Source organism: Phaethon aethereus (genome assembly GCF_964289735.1).
Source record: "Phaethon aethereus genome assembly, chromosome: 4".
Lineage (NCBI taxonomy): Eukaryota > Metazoa > Chordata > Aves > Phaethontiformes > Phaethontidae > Phaethon > Phaethon aethereus.
This window is the reverse complement of record NC_138578.1, coordinates 68,358,359-68,375,600: the sequence shown is the minus strand read 5'-3', so window position 1 is coordinate 68,375,600 and position 17,242 is coordinate 68,358,359.

The following is a 17,242-nucleotide window of genomic DNA, read 5'->3' as shown; positions in this document are numbered from 1 at the left end:
TGTTTTTGCCGGTCTCGTATGCGTAGTCAAGTGCTGTGCCCGTGACAAAACAAAGATGCGCGGCCAGCTTGCGGCAGCGGCTGTGGTACCCTCGTGCGGCGCCATTGACACCGAGAGCAGGCTTTGCCAGCGGCCGCCCTCCTAGGCACCCAGCCGTCTGCCACGGCGTTAGGGAGACAGAGGTTTCCACGGTCCCACAGGCGGAAGGTGTCAATGCTGTATGTTTTAGTGGCCACCCGGCGCGCGAGCTGTCCTCACGGGACTACACAAGCTGGTGTCATTTCGAGCACCTCTAGGTAAACCGTAGCTCTGTGATACGCAGGCCTGCGCCGAGCACAGCGGGACCACACCCAGGGCCTCACCCATAACGTTTACGTTAAGTGAAATGTGTTTTTATTTGCACTCTGTTATGTAACTACGGACATGCATCAACATGGACACACACCCATACTTTCAAATCGGCTATTTCTGACCCTAGGTCAAGAGTTTGTCTTCATGCCCACTTTTGTACCTCTTCTGTTGTAATATAAAAAGTTGACTGTAAAATCGAGATCTATAATAAAATCGCTGATGGCAAACATTGTTAATTCAGTTTCACATTCTACTTAACCTCAGACTGAACATGAAAATAAGGCACTTCCTAAAAATAACTCAGAAATTCATTCAGCATGTGAAACTCTACATATACCCACCCAGGAAAGCAAAGGCCACAGTGCGCATCCTCCTTGGACCGTACTCTCGCTGCCTCGCTCTCCATCTTGTACAGAGAAGTCATTGTCTTTGTAGATGGCTGGAAGTGAAACATCCCATGTCTTTATCTTATCTTGAGCACAGACATCCAAATATCTATGTTGTTCTCAGCTATGTTAGTTGAGAAAGATGACTGTCCTTGTCAGTGGTTACGTAGCAAAATGCTAAGAAGAAAATCTGTGTTTTTGAAAGCTGAGGTGCACACTTAATCCAGGCAGCTGTGCTGGAGTAAATGACAGCTTTGTAACACAGGTGGTTGGCATGAACATTATCCCAGAAAAAAGCCTCTCTTTTAAAGGTATGTAAAATGACACACCTTTACAGGGAAACCTGGCGATAAATGCAGTTAACGTTAGGGAAATAATTGAACTTCTGATTGCCTGGTTTCATTCTGACTGGTTATTGTGCTGCCAAGAGGGGCTGCAAATTTTGTGGATTTGCAGGGGGATGTACTGGAGGGAGCGTGCAGGACACTAACGGCTCATTTGCTTTTCCCCTCATTAGCACTTGTCGCAAAGGCAGAGGAGTCAGCGCAGGTACTGTGGCTGTTGCACACTCTGGATATGCCTCAGTCCCTTTTCCCAATACGGCTCCCAGGGCCCACAGAGCCTGATGTCATCTACTGTGTCCTGCTGCTTGCCCTTAAGGAGGGAGTGTTAACGTTGGCCTGCTTTATTTTTTAGTACAGATGCACTATAGGTGTACATCTGGCCCACTAACACGCACTCAAGTCTGTGCTGCATGGGTTACATATACAGCAGAACGTGAGTGAGCTGATTTCCAACAAGCGAGGAGAAGCATTTTTATTATCCATGATGACACATTTGACATGCCGTGCAGACATGCCCTACCAGACAAGTGTAATTCCAAATCCTGCTAGAAATTTCTAAACCAAAAAACTCCCAAACCAATAAGAAGTGTCCCAAATTCAAAGACAACTAACTAAAAGGAAAAATAATCTATGCATTTTTTCCACTACATGGAAGAAATTTTTCTTAATATAGTTTGAAACATGTTGGGTTTTGAAAACATTCTTTCAGTCTGGTGAAACTAACCTCTGTCACAACTTGTTCAAGCTAAATGGGCTAGCTTGTGCCCCAGGCCCATAGAAAACACACAGTGCCAAAGAGCACTGCCCAGAAACCTGAGAGGAATCTGAGTTATTGTGTGAAAAAATGATATCAACATTATGGACTCTGAGAACCACACAATGCTGGGAAAGCTGCTTCTATGACCCTATTTCCACAGTATTGCTGGTTCCCCAGTCTTTGATGTACTTAACCTGACAAGAACCTGCAATTATTAAACCTATTTTTGAGATTAGAAAACAAATGAAACACAGAAAGGGTTGTTCTCCTCGCTAGCCATCGCTTGGCCTTGTGTGCATACCATGAATCATAGTATTTGATCTAAAACATGTCAGCCTCTCCTAGGGTCAGGAGGCTCAACAGGATGGTATGCAAACAACCTGAATTCCACTTCGCTCTGTAGGCTTCATGTTTCCTCTTGGCTGACCCCAGGTAGCTACCCCCACACGTCACTTTAGTCTCCTGAATCTCCCTGCGATCACCCTTCAGGAGCCACTAGCTCTCTCCACTGCTTATGTGTAGGGACAGGGGTGCAATTAATGACTGTGACTGTAGGCTTATGAGTCTAGAGAAAAATTTGAAAACTGGAAACAAAGGTTTGAATATGTGAAGGGCAATAAACCTTATCCTCAGCATCTATTTTTTTTTTAAGCTCTTTTTTTTTAACCTATTGTGTTGTTTTTTTGGAGTGCAAAATTCTTAGTGCAGTGCCTGTAACATAATCTATGGGGGAAAGTCTTTGGAGAGGGAGTTTTGATTTTGTTTGTATGTGTATTGGCAGTATATAGTGCAGTGGGTCTGGGTCCCCCTGGACACTGACAATAGGGGTTTTGAGTGGGACTTGACATAGCTGCAGCACTGCGTGGTCTATCAGGCAGAGGCAGAAGTTTCCCCTTGCTTGATTTGGGCTGCCCTTCATGTGTGTACTGGGAAAGACTCCCTGATACTCACAACAGTGACCCTTCAGACATTGTCTTATATAAAAAAGCCCAGCAGAAAGACTAGAAAAATGAGATCAGCAAGCCTTCAGGTAGGAAACCTGCAAAAATTCTGCATCTCAGAAACTCTTTCTTAATAACAATATCATTTACAGACTTATGACAAAAATTAAATGTGCTAAGAGGCTGATCCTTCCTATTAAATAGTTTGAAAGGAGTAATGCACTGGCTAATCCGAAGAAAACAGTTTGCATGTAAAACATGAGGGCTGGTGAAAAGATAAAAAACAAATAGTATGGCTGAATGACATAAGCAAAACCACAGAAAGTACAACAGCAGTTGCAGTAGCGGAAGAAAAAGATATATAAAGATCTAGCTATGCCGTTGGATCATAACAACCATACTGCCCACATACCTATGACCAGGTGTTGTATGTCTACCTGTCCTCAAAGTTGAAGGGCTGGATTCAGTGTTTGACTAAGCCACAGCTCCACAGTAATCTGTGCAGGCTTAAGTAGTCCCCATGCAGCCTTTCCAGCTCATTCCTTTATCTTGCGGCAGCAGCATCCCTCTGTTCTGCAGCACAAATGTTTCACAAAATTCCTGATGAACCAGAACAGGCGAATGGTCTGGGATAACACTTTTCCCCCCTACTTGGAAAAAACCCACACCCTTATATCTAGCAGGAAAAATACGAATCTATGGAAGTTTTTTGTTTCAAACTGCACCATGATTCCCATCACTGCTTTGTGCAGAGGGAGAGGGCAGCTGCCTGCTCCCTGTCCTCCTTTCTTCTTTGGCACTGCTTGCCCAAATCAGAAGACCCCAGGAAGCACACACAGCATCCACACCAGCACATTCCACAGCAGTACAGCTACCTTAACCCTGATTCATTTCATCACTGGGATTTGGGTGTGCACTGAGGGAGAGCAGAGCAGAGAGGGTTAAAATCCATAACTAAACACTTTAGATAGGATGCATATCATTTAAGGTTAGTCACCCGATTGTACAGGCTTTCTCTGCAGTCAAAGGGATGAACCAGGCACCTCCTGAAAGCAGTCACCCTGCTCTGCGCTGCGGGGCTTAGACAGGAGGGATGATGTGCTCTCCAGCAGAGGCATCTTACCTCTCTCCACTGACTATGAAAGTTGCCTAGATTATTAGCTCAAATTTATAACATTAGCTTCCACGTGGCTAAAGTTGCATAAAATTAATCCCAAACTTTGAATATTTTTCCTGTGAGAAATGTTTCTAAACAGAAAAAGACACTTAAGCATCCTCTCACATAGAGCAGATGAATATTTTTTGCAAAATATTTAAAATCATAATTTCACAATTCATTTCCTGAGTATGTAGAGCCATAGTTCTAAAATTTGCTGACCATTTAAGGAGCTGACTGTGTGATAATGCAGTCTTTCAAGCATATTAAATGCAGTCCGTTAGAAAATCTAATATAGTGCTAGAGAAAAAAAAGCGCTGTTATTAATCTGCTGCCTCCATTTTATAGGTTGTGTTCTGCTGGCTGCCTCCATTTGCAAGACTGAGACCACATATGCTTGCTTTAGGGCTTCTTTTTGTGCACAAGTTTTACTTCCTTAGATTTTTTTTTTTGCCAATTTAGTCACAGAAGCATGGCCAAAATTGCTTGATACCTACGTGGTATTTCTATGTGGTAGAAATCTTACAATTTCTTTCCTATTGCCTAATGGGGTAAAAAAGCAACAGGTGTAAATTATATTTACAGCTTAAATAGCTTAAATGGCAACTTAAATGTTTGGTTTTTTCTCTTATTGAAATTGAAAATCCAGAAATGAGTCAATATAGGATAGTTACACTAATGGTTTGTACAGACTGTTTGTACTCCAGGGTAAAACCTTTCTTTATTCCTACTCTTTTTGAAATAATAATCAAATGAATAGCATTGCTTTGCAATGAGACCTGAGACTTCTGCAGCTGAGTTCTGAACCTTAGGAGCTTGAGCAAAACGTCTACTCTCTGAGAACTTCAGCAAATTGACATACTCTAGGTCAGACACAAAGGCATTAAACACTCAACTGGAGCTGCATTGGGATAGATAATAAACTTGTTGACAATGGGGGCCTATGCAGAGCCATACTTTTTTGCCATAATATGCTACATACAATGTTAAGTGACCAGAAGGAGCCAGCTTTTCTTTCCTGAAGTCAGACTTCCAACAACATCAATATGTGGCTATGTGTTTGGTTAAGAGCAGGAAAAACATTAAGAAAAGACTAAGAAATGATCTAGACAGAAATAAATTATAGAAATAAACAAAATAGTAATACAGATAATAGCTCATTCCTTACACTAAAAATATTACTAAAAACAGGAAGCAGGAAGACAGTGACAGCTTCCACAAATTTTTATCAGAGGCTCATAACTTTCATGAATAATATCAGACACTTCTGATATGTGGTATGTGATATGTGGGGCTGTTTTACATGAAGAAGTAAAATAATAACATATGGCTTGATAAATTTAAGCAAGTCCTGGCATGCTTGAATCTTTTTTTCATTAATCAACTACATTTTTCTTTGAGCTGTAGCTGTATTGAATGCACTATGTAGATAGAGATTTATTTCTATGGCTACTAGGGACTTGCTGTGTAACACTGAGGCAAAAAATTTAATCTCCAGATTTGAGATTTCCTGCCTGAATGGGAGAAAATATAAGCTGATATTTTAAAATTTTAAGATCATGAGGGTTATCATAATATTTAATTTGATCTTATGAATACTACAGCTTTTTAGTTTCATCTTATCATGCCTCCACTCTGTTCTCAAATTGTGCTTTAGGCTAAGGCATCCTTTGCAAAGAGGCTGCTAGCCTAGATAACATAAGGCGATGAATTCTCCACTCTTCCCATGGTAGCTTGTTCTAGTAATTACTCAGCCCTATTATTGGAAATCAGTTTATACTTTGCCTATATTCAGGTTCTAGCAATTTCTTTTTAGACTCTGTGCTAAAGACTCTTTGTCTCATGGGGCAGTGTAGCTTCTCCTCCTTTTTGTTGAATTAAAGAGATCAAGCTTTGTAAACATCTCTGGATGATACATTTGCTAGAATCTGTGACTTTTTACTTCACTGTCTTCCACTCTTTATTATTCTTACAGTGCAAAGAGACATTTTATATCCCCTGCGGCATGTTGACTACTGGATTGGATTGACATAGCTAGACTGAAAATCAATACTTGCTTTTATTGTGCTTGTCACTGATGAATCATAGTAAAATGATTACAGAAAGTACTCACAAGTTTGCTGGAGCGAAGTCGAGAGGCAAATTCTCTACTACTGAAAACCACCTCAGTAGTTACTCTAACAAGCAGAAGTGGGTGGGCATTGTGGTCAAAATATTCACCTGCAGGAAAGTTTCAGGAACCTCTCTTTCAAATATGTCTTTCATTTAATCTGTTTTACACATTACTTTTCATAACATAAAATAACATCATGACATCAATTAACATGTTACGGTATGCAAGATTTTTTTCTTCAAACTTACACCAGAATACTTTCTTGTCATTCTCCCACAGTTAATTGATTACAAAATAACCTTTCACTTTAATTATTAACCCAAACATTCTAGTTTAACAGAACTATAACAAGTTGATATTTCTTTTCCAATCCAGATTTTTTGTCACTACAACCTTGTTGAGAAAAAGATTGTCTACATAGCACCATACCTGCAATACAAACGATATGTATCAAACTTTACTTATTAGCTTTCCTGAAAGCCAAGAAGACCTCACCACCATCAACATATCATTATCTCAATTTACCAAATGAAAAACAACAATCCCGGCAAGTTAAAGACCTCTTTACCAATGTCTGAGGTCTTTTCTAATATAAATACTAAATTGAAGCACAGAAAGTCAAGGAAACATCACTGTAGACGTGCTGATGCTCTATAGTCCTCTTTAGCGCTCCAACCCTGCTCAAGTGCCACACATTCATCTGACCAGAATTCTACCCACTTTTCCTGTTTACGCCTAGCTTCTACTCAATCCTCAAGGAAAACAGAGGCACCTAGAAGTAAACCAGATAAAGGACACAAACATGTGGGCTGTGGGATATAACTGAAACCAAAAAGAGCTGATTGACATTTCAAAGAAGAGGAGCAAAATGACTTAATATTCCATGTCTTTCTGGTTTGGATTGCTTGTGTTCAGAGTCTCACAATATTACCTTAAAATAAGTGTCACAGAAATAATGTATTGGGAGATGACTGCTTTTGATCTGGGCATGCACGGCACGACAAATTGCATCAGTGCAAAAGTAATTGCTTTTTAATTACAATGCCAAAAATTATACAGTCCCACAGCAGAAATATACCATACCATCCTGCATTTCTATAATTGCCACTCTTTTCATTGACATTACGTTCAGTTAGCTCAGGCAACGTTACTTTGGCCAAGTCTTGGTGTGCTGAAATTTGACACCGTAAATTAAAAATGGGTAGGAGATTATTTATGTATCTCCTCCAGTACTATTTTCAGCAGCGGGTGAGTTGTACTAAATATTAATATCAGCAAAAGTAGAAAGTGCTTGGGCTGTCCCATGAGCTGATAGGCACCTACTGGTCAATAAACCCACAGCAGGGTCTGTTGCAAAACCTCCCTAGTCAGATATAAGAATGTTGTTATTATTACCTGCATTCAGTTAAAAGTCTGCTTAGTATTGATAGGGGTATTCCAGTTAATCATTACTGAGACAGAAGCCAGTCTTCCGTGCTTCTTTGTCCCCAGTTTTGAGTCCAATAAGGAAGCAGTCCAGCTCCCACACGTGTGGATGGAGCAGCACCCTTGAAGTAGTGACTGTGCTACAGCATCCGGGTCCGTGGCATACCAGAATTCGTGCTGGACACCATTTTGAAGAACAGTGCTGGCAGTGGAAGACTACTCAGGGAAGGAGAGCATCAGTCGTTCCCTGGGCCTGCTCAAGCACCTCAGACCTGAAGAAGGGAAAACAGGAACCACTGCAGGAAAAAATACCCCAGGGACTGGATAGGAGCTCTGTCACCAGAGATCCAACATTTCCCAGAAATAAAAAACTGGAGAAGGAGTGAAGAAATATGACACATCATTGGTAGTGGTGAATTTTTCTTGCTGGTGTGATTGTTGGGATTTTTGGTTACCCCTAAGAATACGTAAACCTTAGAAAAACTTAATGCTTGGAAAAAAGTATGTAATCTCTGCAAAGTTTCACCATGCATGTTGCAGTCAGAGAAGAGTGGGATTAGCCAGCTTCTCTGCCTGCTTTCCCATTTAGCAACCAGCAATACCCTCCAAACACCCACATTTTTGTGATGCTCAGCAGATATAGGGCATTTAAATCCAAATTCAGTGCTTGAACGAAACACTACAGATTTAATGGTAATATGCATGTATTACTAATTATGATGATAGACCAGCATAATAAAGATAAAAAGAACTTGTATTACTGTAATTGTAATTTTCCCTGTCATGGATATAGTAGCTCAACACAGACCTCAAGAAAACTACAGCTCTTGTTACCAACTGAAACAGAACAAACTGTTCCCTGTAGAAAACATTGCTTCTTGGGATGTTCCTGCCTGTAAAATTCGCAAGATAGCCTCAGGTAAAAGCTCTTTTCTGGCAAATACTACCAGCAATTTTCTGGAAATAGTACTAAGCAAGAAAAGGCTGAATAATGTTGGATTTTGACCTGTCAGCCTCAGCTTTAACTTTTTAATTTTCTGCAGACAGGATCGGCATCAGCAGGTTCTGTGGAAAATATGCTGTAAGCCATGAGTTTATTTTATATGTTTTGGGTAAATCTTTCATGGAAATAGCAGAGGAATAACACAAACTCAATCTGTGACCTATAGGACCTTGGACAATAGCACACGTCAAAGGCATGTGTCTAAATTGCAAGTAGCATGGATAAGATTAGCATTGGTGTCACAGATTGCTAAAGCTGCTGCAGGCTTGTCACTGGTCTCTGTGTTTCCTCTAATAAAACTACCATACTTGACTTTGGTGGCAGGTGGCATGTAAAATTACACCAGTATGTCCAGACTTTATTAACATACTATGCATGTGCTGTTTTACTTTGGCTCTGTTTAAACTACTAGATGTCCAGAATCCTAGGCAAATGCCTGAAGTCCTCAGAGAGATCCTCAGAGAACAAAACTTCTTGATGAAAAAAGAGATGAAGTTCAGGCAAGACCACATACATTGCTCTTCTAGTTTATTTCCTCAAAGGAAAATTGAGCTCCAACACATTTCTCTCTCCCCTGTCTCCACAGTGTTTATTATAACAGGTTTCTGCTTTATTACTAGCAAACAGGTTATTCACTATCATCATATAGACCTTGTGGTTGAGAATGCCTGTGCAGGGTTGCTGGTGAGCTAAACCCATGCCTCTGCCACACTGCTCAGCATGACCATTACTGTTGCTCTGCTGCTGCTCATTCTTTCCCACCTTATTCCTGTCCCAGGTCTTGCCACTGCAGATCCAAAATGCCAACAGCTTTCCTTATCAGGCTACTCTGTACTGCTGCTTGTAACTAAGCACTGCAAAGATTTGGTTAGTATGTTATAGGCAGTCAAACACGTCCCTCATACCCTGAGGCACTTCATCTTTCTTCGTTAGCAGATGATATGTAATGAGTGAATAATGAATAATTGTAGGCTTTTGACTAAACTGAAGACTTAGGCATGACTGTTTGAATGTTTCACTCCACATTTGCTCCACCTCTTCATATGAATGGTCATTAAACAAAATGTCTAGCAGCAGGTACCATTACTTGATCTTATTGTCACATTATTACTGCTCTTTGATTTTTCCAACATTTTGGGCAAAGGCTGAATTTTTTATATGTACACTTTTGTGATACTTGCGGGGTATTCCAACAGCATTTAGCCTGAATTCATATCTTCCCTACAGTGGCAAGCACAAGTTCAGCTACAAGGCATATGAAAGGGACTCACCTCCATCTATGGGAGCTTCCTTGGAGCATGGTGTTTTGTCTCTAAGGCAGGATGGATACTGCAGACCTGCTCAGCTGTCAGGATAGTCTAGAAGTCTAAAGCAATGGTGGGGCCAAGGAAGTTATTCCTTTAGTGCAACATACAGATTTGAGTGATGTAAATGAGGGTGTAGAAGTCATGAAACTTTTTGAATTGCACAGAAAATGAAGAAGAAAATTGAAGTCACTACATGTGCATTTTAAAAGTCTGCACACAATGGTGGCTGGGATTGCCAGCTTGTTTCATTTGCTGCATCCATTGCTTATAGATTTTGAGACAGTGACCACAAAAGAGGCACATGAATTTCCTCAGGGGTGAAAAAGGATATTTTTCAACTCTTTCCAAGCTGAATCTTACCTGGCTGTTCACCAGTAATGATGCCTTCATCGGATGGACTTCACTGCATACTAGCATCTCAGTGTGAGGTCTTCTCAAATGTCAATGAAGCAAACTGGTTTCTGGAAAGAGCAAAGAAAGCATTATTCATATGTGCTGCTTGTTGCCAGAGAGATGCATATCTAACGTGCAATAAATCGACTTCGTACAAAAGAAGCACTGGTAATTGTTTTTCAAAGGACATTCCTTTTATACTGCCAGTCTGGAGCCCCTGAGGCCCCTGAGTGATCTGCACTGCAGTGCACTGCTCAGATTGCGCCCATTATTTGTTGTTTCCTGTGTACCAGCAGTATGTGCTTGGTGATTTAGTACCATATGACAAAATGGCACACAGTAGAAAAAGCACACATCCTCCATCAGAGCTCTGAAGCATGATTCAACTATCTCTAACTCATGAGAGGATGGATCAAATCCAAAGACCCCCAGATTCCATGAAAATATCTTTTCTTATGACATTCAGATTTCGGAGGTCAAGTTTTAGACCCTATTGATTGACTTCTGAGAACCAGAGGCATTTGGAAACATTTATCACCCCAAATTCCAGAGAGAAAATAGGACCATAAGATTGTCTAGTCTCAAAGGTGTTCCTAACAAAGCGCAGATTGTCTCAGTCTCGTGCATGCCTGCAATTGGCAGATGAAATCTAAGGTGACTATGACAAGCAGTAACTTATCATAGCTGGTTGCAATAACAAGAACATTTAAACTAGTGGGAACATGCCTAAAGAAAACAAACATTTCAAGTGTTACTACAAACAGTGAAGTCTGTTTCTTTCTGTACTCAAATTAGGAAGGATTTTGTGACATAATAGCAGCCACTGGATGAGACTATTGCTCACTACCAATGACCATTGTGAGCTCTGGGCTAAAAGGGAAAGGCAGCATTCAGAACTTCCCATCAACAACAAAAATCAGGAGCAACCAGCCCAAGAGTGGGAATAACACTCCATGATAACTGGATGTCCCAGCCACAATACCAGTTGGAATGAATACACTTGGATCTTGTTAGGCACACAACTATTTTACATAATTTATATAGTTTATGTGAGCATATAATTTTTAGTTGCCTTTTTCCATATATTTCTGTTCACGTGACTGCTTATATAATCTAATTGAAATGTTTTTAAGACAACCAAAATTTTAAGTTGATTTCTTTTGCATATAAATTAAAGCTATTTGATTTATTTAGTGAACAGAATAGATTGACTACTAGACTGATAATTTTAACAGGGGAGTTGGTTCAAGTTTATAGACTGGCTCTGCATTACATACCAGTCTTCCAGAATCTAGGAACTGGTTGGATTCCAACTTCATGGTTGTTCATATTGCTTATGTTCAGCCATACGCCCACATAAACACTTCCAGTTTCTGGCGGAACTGAGAAGCTGATACAAGTTGACATTTTGAGCTCTTGGAGAGTGTAGGTGCAGGTGGAAGCCATCAGGGATTTACAAGGAGACCACTGTTACATTCAGATAGACTAATCAGAAGTCGCAGTGAAATTGATAGCTCCTGGTCACTTGGCTTCATGATGTTCCCAAGTGCCATTCTGTGGTGGCCCAAAGAAACGAACACTCAATCAGCAAATTCTGAAACCAAATTAATACTTAATATAAGTCCAGAAACTTGAATGCACTTAAACTAGGAACAGATTTAGCCTACATACTCTACCGCTACGTTGACATACAGTCTTAGTTGTTTTAGTCTCCATTCCCCTATTCGTAAAACAGAAATAATCTCAGTAATACACAAGTAACCATTCATTGATCAGCTCTGCCCGCTGTTCCCCAAAAACATAAATTCTACTTTCTGAACCCTGCAACTATAAAAACAAACAAAAAAAGCTATCTATTGAATAAAAGAGTTGTGGCACATAATTTTAACAAGATGTGTGACACTGTAATTCTTTAATTTGTGTGATTTTTTCCTTCTGAATCTATCTTCAAGTACACGCAGTCCTGCATACACACATAAATGCATCTAAACTGTTGCACTTGTAAGAATCAAACATTGCCAGAAAGAAATAGATTAACCTGTTATTTTATCTGCCTGTATATCTCACTACATTAATTTCTATGTTGATTACTGGATGTTGCTAATCATGAATTTTCATGTCTACACAGACAATGAGTTTTCATCTGTCTGACTTAGCAGTAGTGCTGAGTATTTCAGTACTTCAGACTTAAAGAAAACTACCCAGACCACACTTTCAACGTCCTCCAGAACAGAAAGCTGTAGGATGCAAAAGCAAAGCGGTTTATAATAATTCTGAAGGTTTTAAGATGCACTCATTGAGCTGGGCCTTTTGTTGTTTTCCTGTACAAAGGTGGTTTCTCTCCATCTGAATGAAAATCTTTGGTATTTTGTTGTTTCTTTTGCTTCCTGCTGACTTTGACTAATGGTAGTAATGTAGAAAAAAGATTTAATTACAGCACCTGGCTAGCATTCTGCAGATATATGAAACGTGGCTAATTTTTGTTCAGCATGTTCTAAGAAAGACAAATCTTCCTGTGATATATGGCAGAACGTATTTGAACTCCACAGGCATCAGGAAAAGCAATTATCTTTAGAACTGCCAAGGACACTTACAGATACATGATGGCTTCAACTGCTTTCCAGGGTTTTGATCTCATTTGTTGTTTATATCACACCCCAAAGAGCTTTCAACTTTTTCAAAAGTTGTAGTTTTATAATCAGAAGACATAAAAAAGGGGATATTGGTCAGTTCTACTGAGTCTGCATTTTTTCCCCCCCAAAAAACCCAAACAGTTCCCATTGTCCAAGCTTGAGCAACAGAGAAGCTTCTGTTGTTCCTGCAGCAATGTGTATTTTCTTTCTTCTCTCATCTGGCAATTTGAATTCATACAGAATCACAGAATGGTAGGGGTTGGAAGGGACCTCTGAAGATCATCTGGTCCAACCCCCCTGCCAAGGCAGGATCACCTAGGGCAGGTTGCACAGGAACGTGTCCAGTCGGGTTTTGAAGGTCTCCAGAGAAGGAGACTCCACAACCTCTCTGGGCAGCCTGTTCCAGTCCTCCATCACCCTCACAGTACAGAAGTTTTTCCTCATGTTGAGGTGCAACTTCCTGTGCTGCAGTTTGTGCCCATTGCCCCTTGTCCTATCACTGGGCACTACTGAAAAGAGACTGGCTCCATCCTCCTGGCAGCCACCCTTCAGATATTTATAGACATTGATAAGGTCCCCTCTCAGCCTTCTCTTCTCTAGACTAAACAGCCCCAGATCTCTCAGCCTTTCCTCATACGAGGAAAGATGTTGCAGTCCCTTAATCATCCTCGTAGTCCTCAGTTGGACTCTCTCCAAAAGTTCCCTGTCTCTGTTGAACTGGGGAGCCCAGAACTGGACTCAATACTCCAGATGAGGCCTCACCAGCACAGAGTGGAGGAGGAGGATAACCTCCCTTGATCTGCTGGTCACACTCTTCTTAATGCACCCCAAGATACCACTGGCCCTCTTGGCCACCAGGGCACATTGCTGTCCCATGGATAACTTACTGTCTACCAGGACTCCAAGGTCCTTCTCCATGGAGCTGGACAGAGACAGAGCCTCTACCTTTCTCTAAAATTTCCTGAGACATCTACTGCCAGGAAAAGTAACAGTGTGCTCTTTATCTGAGCAAAACAAAGCCAGTAACTATACAAATACTATTCTCAATTAATTCCACAAGCTGTCTGGATGGAGAGCTGAGAGCAACCGTTTGTGTCACACAACTGCCTAACAAGACAACATTAGGGAGTCCATACTATGTACTGCACTGACTAGCAATCTGCTCAAACCAGGTATTTCAGGCAAATGTAAGAGAGAAAGGTATGTGCAAACACAGTCATCATTTCATACCCCATTGTCAAAGTAGGAGATACATTGCCTACAAGTACTGCTTAATATGCTGGCTGCCACCATGAAGAGACTTGAAATGCATGGTTTTGGAAACTGAAGAACTTTCGTATCCATCAGGTCAGATATCTTACGTCTAGGTATCTGTGGGGTCAAATTGACTGAAGTGTTTGTTGAACACATGCAGCAGTTGTGTCCTGTATTCATGAAGAAGCCTAAAAGATATGACTCTACTTTAATAAACAGTGTGGAAAGAGAGAACTGTTGACAGTCATTTTTTGTGCCTTTGCTACTTTCTCTTTTGGTCTGTTTTCAATTGTTCAATTAATTCTATTTGCAAGCAGTTAATTATTTGGCCACCTCTGACTTACTGGTCAATAGTAAATTACAGTAGCTATTTCAAATAAAAATAATCCTAATGATAGTCTATTAGCCAAATATAGTTCTGAGTAGTACTTATGTAAGCCCAGAGGAGATCCATTAGTATTGAATAGACATATGTCAGTGAAAACGGTGTGTTTGTGTAATGTTTCCTCAGGAGGAAAACACAGGGCTCTCACGGAATACAAATACAAAGTTTTCAAAGCAAAGGAGAAGCCAGATTCAACATTCATTTGACAAGAGATAGGAAGGGTGATATGAAGATGGGTGCTCTGTAGGGCGGTGAGTTAGTTTTCATCTCTAAGTAAATCTTGCCCTGTTTCCAAAGACTGAAGCCAATTTACTAATATGAATGTTAGCTATGTTCTTGCCAGAAGTGTCTACAGGAACGAGCATGAGGTAAATTCAGATGAGCCATGCAGGTATGATCTGGTATCATCAGTTCCTAATAAAAACCTAAATTCAGGCATTAGGGTAACATCAGTGCTGCAATACTAGGTACAAAAAAACCCCGAAAATTGGAAAAAAAAGAATGCCTACAGTTTTTAAGGGTAAGGGCTCAAAAGGCCAACAAACACCTGACAGTTCAGGAGTATGCAATGACTCACCAAGCCTCACTAACCCTGCTCTAATACAATTCTGGTTTGGGTTTTTGTTTGGTTTTCTTTTTTTTTCATTTGCCCTGACCGATACTTCATCTGTTCTTCTTTGAAAGAGACATATATTTGTGTAATGAATTCTGGAGTGATCCTAGTTTATGTACATCTTCTTCCGTTCTTTCATTGCCACAAAGCCCTATAAAACAAGTTGGTACTTGAATATCCATCTGAAGATAAGGTTCACAATGTCAAGCAAGAAATACTGTACATGATAGCAGTGGCATCCAGCTAAACATTATCAGCTTTTGAAAAGGGAAACTCCACTGGAACTTTGCTTGGAAATATACTCCAGCTAGATGAGGAAAAACTACATACTTGGGTTCTGAGAAGTCTTTTTAATACCATGACAGCTTTGTTTTACTTTTAGTAGTAACATTATTGTATGCTAAAATAGGTCTGTCTTCTTTTTTTTCCCCTGCATAATGTAGCAGCAGAGAGCCTTTTAATTATGGGGATAGATTTTCTTTTTTAATGAGCTTCCCCTATACTCTGAAAAAAATACACAGAAATCAAAGTAGACATAAATTACCAGTATCTGTTTGCTGTTAATTATATTTTTAGTCATCACTAAGCATCACACCTACAGAATCTCATGTGATCATTTCTTAACATTTCTTTTGCATGTACATTTTCTCTCCTTTTAGTTTGGAAAAACAAGTCAAATTTACAAATGTAATTTCTATTAATACTGCTCCCATTCCATTGCCTGGAACCTCTCCCTCAATTTTATCAATTTGAAGCACTTAAAAATTCATGGGTTGCCCTTATGAGATTGTTAGAATGCAATTTTTAAGGGAGTAATAAATAGGAGAGTCTTCGTATTTGGCATTTGGCTTTTGAATTGCTGATGTGGACTTGTCTGTGTTTTCAAGCCTTACTCATACTGGGAAGGCTGGACTGTTCCTGTATTTGAATGAAAGCTAAGATACTCACTTTTTCATAGGATTCTGTGGGTTGCAGTATAAAAGAAACATCAAGCGCAAGGACGTTCAAGATAAAAACATTGGCTAAGAAAACCTTGATTCTAACTGCTACCATTAACTCTGCCCCTCTGAAAACAGCAGGTTCCTTGCTTTTGTTTTCACACCCTCATTTTAATTTTCCTTTGCCTTCTCTCTAAATAACAATTGGAAATTGCCTTAACAACTGGTCCTCCTTCAGGCTTGGGGAACTTCAGTAAATATCTTTCCAGCCCCCCACATAAGTAAAATCGGCCACACCTAAATGTTAGCAGTCCGAGCACAAAGCAGTTTAAGGTATTGAAGAAAGCTGCATCTGACTGGAATTCTAACAGTTTGGGCAGCAGCATAGTGTAATTACCTAGATGGACATTGGCCAGGACATCACCAGCTAACATCTTCACTCTTACCATGATAGTGACCTGGGAGCTCTAACAACCCTGTACAACGAGCAACCTGATAATTAACCCAAATGGAGTCTTGTTAACCCAAACACCCCATCTGCAGCAGCGCATGCAACCCCTAATGCTTTGCATGAAGATTTTTTCGGAGACAAGATTTCATCTGAAATCACACACAAACCAGCATCCCTAAAGTCCCAACTTTTCTCTGTCTACAAACTGACCTCTTTAACTCATGCCTGTGAATCATTTGCACATGTAAGTGAGGAATACAGAGAATCCAAGATCAACTATTAAGTGGAGTCCTCGTTAAATGACACGAAGGTCTATAGGCTGCCATGCATATGGAGCAAAGACCATATTCATGCCTGCAGGCATGAGAGAAGACACAAAATTCCCTGGAAGCTTGCACTGCAGAGAAGGACTGCAGCCAACCTTTGGAGAGCCCTTTGGAACAAAGAATAGGAACAGAGCTGCCATGGCACGTACATCTGTAGGGAATCAGCTGCTGTGGAATAGCCCAAAAGCAGTGCAAGATTTTCCAGGGAATCACACCACCTCTAGAGTGGCTCTATACATCACCTTCAAGTAAAGATGTAAAGGTAACTCATATAAATAATATTCTATTATCTAAGCATACTCATTACATATAATTAGTGCACATATTATGAATGTATAGAATACATTCCTGTTACAGATTGTCATTCCTGGATTTTAAGATTCATCTTAACATCAAACGTTCTGGCTGACTCGAAGAACTCTCCTCTTCCTTGGCATGCACAAAGCACCACAGAGTGCTTATATGT